This window comes from Rhinopithecus roxellana, unplaced genomic scaffold (assembly GCF_007565055.1).
Source record: "Rhinopithecus roxellana isolate Shanxi Qingling unplaced genomic scaffold, ASM756505v1 contig272, whole genome shotgun sequence".
Classification (NCBI taxonomy): Eukaryota; Metazoa; Chordata; class Mammalia; order Primates; family Cercopithecidae; genus Rhinopithecus; species Rhinopithecus roxellana.
The window spans coordinates 23309-29135 of record NW_022142205.1 but is presented as its reverse complement, the minus strand read 5'-3'; positions in this window follow the sequence as shown (position 1 = coordinate 29135).

Below are 5827 nucleotides of genomic sequence, written 5' to 3'. Positions count from 1 at the left end.
ACCCATTACACACAAATTGATTATTTTGACTTTGATACATTGAATTCTCATGAACACAAGTAGCATTTAAGAAGTTAACATTAGCCGGGCGCGGTGGCTCAAGCCTGTAATCCCAGCACTTCGGGAGGCCGAGACAGGCGGATCACGAGGTCAGGAGATCGAGACCATCCTGGCTAACACGGTGAAACCCCGTCTCTACTAAAAAATACAAAAAAAACTAGCCGGGCGAGGTGGCGGACGCCTGTAGTCCCAGCTACTCGGGAGGCTGAGGCAGGAGAATGGCGTGGCGTGAACCCAGGAGGTGGAGCTTGCAGTGAACTGAGACCCGGCCACTGCACTCCAGCCTGGGCGACAGAGCAAGACTCCATCTCAAAAAAAAAAAAAAAAAAAAAAAGAAGAAGTTAACATTTGCTAAGTACATTCTGGGTGTTAGCACTATTTTGCACTTTACATGTATTAAATCTCACACCTGGTAGGTGCTATTCTTATCCCAATTCTACTGATGAGGAAACTGCTGCTCAGATGAGTTCGGAAGCTTGCCCCAGACCTCACACCTGGCCATGGCATCACAGGGAAAGATTTCACTGGACCATATGTCTCAACCATCTTTCGTTCCTACTTTTTTTCTTACCACCAGTTTAGAGTTGAATGCATTTATTTTGGTACTGCTAGCATTTAGACTTTACATAAACTGAGAAAAGTGTATTTAAGAAAAATGTAGGCTGATCAATACTAGCCACTGTATAGCATAGGCCAGCCAACACAGGAGGGGAGCCAAATGTAAAACAGAAACACATGATATTTAGTTCAGACCTATTTCTAGTGTTGCTATATGAGTTTCAAAAATAAATACATAAAAAAGGAAATCTAGTGGAAAAAAATTAATCTCTCTGAATCTAATTCTAACAATTCCCCAAAGCTATGTTAATGAAGCTGATGGAGGAGAAGATTCCATGGCTCAAGAGTTATCAATCTTCTTTGAATTTTGCACCCAATATGCCCTTCAAACCTCCTTTCATCAATCACACCCCTCCGCAGGCATTCATTTGCTATTTTCAAAAAATCCTTACAGTTAAAAAACAATGTAAGTGAGTTTTAGGGTTCCTTTAAAGAACTATATGACTAATTAGCAAATAGTCTCAATAAAAGAATGCCTGCTATGCACCAGGCATTGCACAAAGTGTCTTGCACATGGTGTTCTTAATCCTCACAAAACTCCCACTAGGTAGATACTGTCATTATCCCCTGAAGGAAACCAAAGCACTGACAATTGGATAGCTTGCCCAAAGTTTCAGAGCCAGTTATGTGGCAAAGCCAGACTGTGAACTCAGAGCATGGGCTTTTAACCAGGTTGATCAACAACCTAACATTGCTGGGAATTTCACAAAGATGTCCAATGCAGGTTCTCCTCAATCAACGTTATTCTGTCTGGCAGAGTGGGCCTGAGATCCATCTTTTTATTTATTTTTTATTTTTATTGTTTTTGCGACCAAATCTTGTTCTGTCACCCAAGCTGGAGTGCAGTGGTGGAATCTTGGCTCACTGCAACTTTTGCCTCCCAGGTTCAAGCAATTCTCTTGCCTCAGCCTCCTGAGTAGCTGGGATTACAGGCACCCGCCACCATGCCCGGCTAATTTTTGTATTTTTGGTAAAGACGAGGTTTCACCATGCTGGCCAGGCTGATTTCGAACTCCTGACCTCAAGTGATCTGCCAGCCTTGGCCTCCCAAAGTGCTAGGATTACAGGAGTAGGCCACTACAGCTGGTGAATTTTTTTTTTTTTTTTTTTTTTTTTTTGAGATGTAGTCTCATTCTATCATCCAGGCTGGAGTGCAACGGCATGATCTGGGCTCACTGCAGCCTCTGCCCCCTGGGTTCTAGCAACTGTCCTGTCTCAGCCTCCCAAGTAGCTGGGATTACAGGCATGTGTCACCACGCCTGGTTTTGTATTTTTAGTAGAGACAGGGTTTCCTCATGTTGGCCAGGCTGGTCTCAAACTCCTGACCTCAGGTAATCCACCCGCCTCAGCCTCCCAAAGTGCTGGGATTACAGGCGTGAGCCACCACTACTGGCCTATCTTTTTAATAAAAGTTATAATTTCTCCACCCCCTCAGACATTATAACAGACCCATGTCTCTCTCATGTTCAATAAACCACATCCCTACTTGACTATAGCAAATAGGCTCTTACTGAACAAAAGCCAATTAGAATATTGTCTTTGATTTTCAATGACTTGCCCTAAATTATGGAGCATCACTACATTTTAGATAAAAATAAAAAATATTTTGGGGTACAGAGTGAACTATGTTCTCATTCTCTCTCTCTCACTCCAGGTATCATTTTCTCAGCTTTCTTTTCTTTGGGTTTCAATAGCCAGTGAAATAATTTTACAACCACAAATTTTAATAACAGGAAAAGGAAAATAATTTCACACCAAAACATTTAAAAGCCTTTTGTACTGTGACAAAAATACTGAGAGCCCAGCAAGGCCAGCAACTCCCCCACTCCTTTCTTATTTATGAGATGCTCTGGATACAGATTTATTTTCTTTTCTTGTTCCATGTTATTTTTTTCCACCTGTCTTGAAATGGAAGCTCCAGGAGCTTTGATAAATGGCTTGAAATTTTCCCTTGTTTTACTGCAAAGCCTGTGTACCTCTGGTACATTCTTCTGAAATGCCATTTGTTAGTTCCTGTTGAAATGCTGCTCTGTGAATCACAGCAGACAGCTCTCAGCCCCTAGAGAAAAGGGAGATGGCTGCTTCCCTTTCCAAAACACCAGAGTTTTTTACTTTGGGAAAGTAGTACCAACCAGCTGAAGATATTATGAGTTATTTTGTAGTGAACACCCAAGGTGCCGTTTGGGTATCTAGTCTGAGTATCTAGTTCCTGGAAATCAGTTTCTTTTCTGTTGCCTGCCTGTCAGTTTTTCAGCCGAATGATTTCAATCACACATCCAAGGGAAGGTATAAGCTCTAAGACAGAAAATCTCTAAACCTATTCTGTGCCCACACACCATGGCCACTGGAGAGCTAGAGTAAACCTTAAATATAATCTAGGCTGGTCCTCTTATTTTATAGACAAAAAACTGAGCTCCTGGTGGAGAGTAGCAGTGCTTAAACTTGAGCAGGCATCTAAATTTCTTGGACGACTTGTTAAAGCACTGATTGCTGGCCCCACCCCGAGTCTGATCCAGTAGGCATGGGGTAAGGCCCAAGAACTGCATCTTTAATAAATCGCCAGGTAATACAGCTGTTGCTAGTTGAGGACTCTTTGAGACCCACTGGTAGAGAGAATGGTTCATCTCAAATGACACAGGTAATATCAGGAGATCTAGAATCCAGATCCGCCATTCCTCAAATCCCCATGCAGCTTCTATATTATACCATGCTTTAATCCACTGATTCCCAGGGGCACATACATTTTAAATATACTTGCTGTTCCTTGTCTCTGTGCTCAGGACTCTCATCAATAAAACAAACCCCTATTCAGAAACAGGAATTATAATTTAGAAGCTTCTCATTCCAATGGCTCAAATTTCTCACTAAAATAATATGTATTAGCACCTCCACAGGGAAGTAGCAAACTTTAATCAGTCAATATTTCTACTCTTGAATACTTCCTGGCTTGGAAAACAGTACTGGTACTAGCCTGAATGATTTTTAAATGATACGTGTTTTTCAATCACCAGTGCCATGCTAGTCTTTTATTAGCGTGGATAATAAAGAGATGATGATGATAATGCTTGCCAGATGGCATATCATGGGGAAAGCCTTTGAGGACTTAGGAGTTAATATTTGTGTTATATGAGTGCCTACATTTGCTGAACAAATATAGCATTAAAAGCAACCTTTAAAACAAGTCACATTGAGTGAATATTCATTTAATCTATGAAAAGCCCTATTTGAGGCTATTTCTTGAGCTGGTGGTTCAAGGTCACGTTCTCTAAGGGGAAGAGAGGTCATCTAGGACCTCTGTCAAATGATACATGCCTCCCTCTCCTCACCTCTTCACCCAGGAGAAATGAGTATGTGGGTGTTTCAATAAGCTCCTGAGAACAGCAGTTCTCTGTCTTAGATGCACCTGAAAATTCCCGGGGGAGCTTTAAAAAAAATTCCTGGTGTCCAGGTTCTAGTCCAAATCAGCTCAATGAGAAGCTCTGTGGTTGGGAGCCAGATGGTTGGATTTTTAAAGCTCCCCAGAACATTGATTCCAGTGTCCTTCCAAGGTTGAGAACCACTTTCCAAATCATTCTCAAGAACATCAGAATCTCCTAGAGGGCCTGTGACACCCCAGGTTGCTGGGTCCCACCTCCAGAGCTTCTGATTCAGTAGGTCTGGAGTGGAGCCAAGAATTTGCATTCATACAAGTTCCTAGGTGCTGCCGATGGCTTCTGGACCATAATATAAGGACCACTACTCCAAAGCCACATTAACCAAATGCAAGCGCATGTTAGGGAGCTATTCATAGCAGCCCATGGAGCTGGTGCTCTTGACTCCCCCTGTACCAGGTGTTGGATTGGGCAGTGACTCTCAGTGAAATGACTGCTTTAGATGGGACATACATTCTCTGAGTTGACATGGGCCCCACCACTCTCTCCTCACCTGGTTGCTTACACATTTGTATAATGAGGTTGTTGAAGGCCTCTGACTTTGTAACCCCCAACATGGACCAGTGTCCCAAAGATCCTTACAAGTAGCCTCTAGGAATCTTCAGATTCTGCTCTTGATCCCTCTCCATATATAATAGGAATCTATTAATAAGAATCAATAGATTGGATGAAAACAGGGAAGATAGTCTATCAAAACTGACCTAAGACGGAGACATGGTGAATACCCTGAGGACAGAAAAATAACTGCGACAAGGTGTTGGCACTGATACTGATGGGCTTCACACCCGGCACTCCAAATGCAAAATTCCAATTATCTGCCCGACCACCCATCAAAACAAGTGACGAGGTACCTGTTATGGTTCTCATCCTATGGATGAGGTCAGAACTTGCAACTTGGGAAAGACAATGGCTAATAAGTGGCAGAGTCACCACTTCAATTCTGTAGCTTTTTTCCCCTTTAGGTTCAAAAGGTCTTTGCTGACTAGGAATACGGGGTCCATTAGCAAGAAGAAATTTAATCAGAGAAATATAAAGTCCCTTAAAAAAGATTTTTAAATCTTTTAAAGATTTTTCCATTTAAATAGCATTCCTGAAATGAAAAAAAGTATGGAAATGGAGAACACATTAGTGGTTGTCAGGCATCAGAGAGAGTGAGAGTGAGGAAGTGGGGAGAGGTACGGGGTGTGTGTCTATATAAAGGCTACATGAGGGAACCTTGTGGTGATAGAGCTGCTCTTTATCTTGACTGCGTCAATGTTGATATCATGGTTGTGATATTGCAATACTGCACTATTTTACCGTTGGGAGAAATTGAGTAAATGGTACATAGAATCTTTCTGTTTTATTTCTTACAACTGCATGTGAATATACAATTATCTCAAAAAAAGTTTAATTTTTCAAAAGGTGCATTGTATTGTATGTAAATTATGCCACTTTCAACTTTTTTTTTTTAATGTCTTTTTTCAGTCTATAGAACGCTCACTCAGTTGCACCCTCCAGAGACCACTCAGAATTTTTTTGAAACACTGTTACCTTTTCTCCCAGGCATGTGGCACAATCATCAGGCACTGTGAGCCATTTAGCTCTTCCAGCTTTCCCCTTATTCATTACCTCTCCAAGAATCACAGCCACATTTTCCAACGGCCCCTCCTGGGTCACCATACACACTCAAGGAGTCAGCACAACTGAGTTGATCCACCAGCTTGACCCCTCTGAAG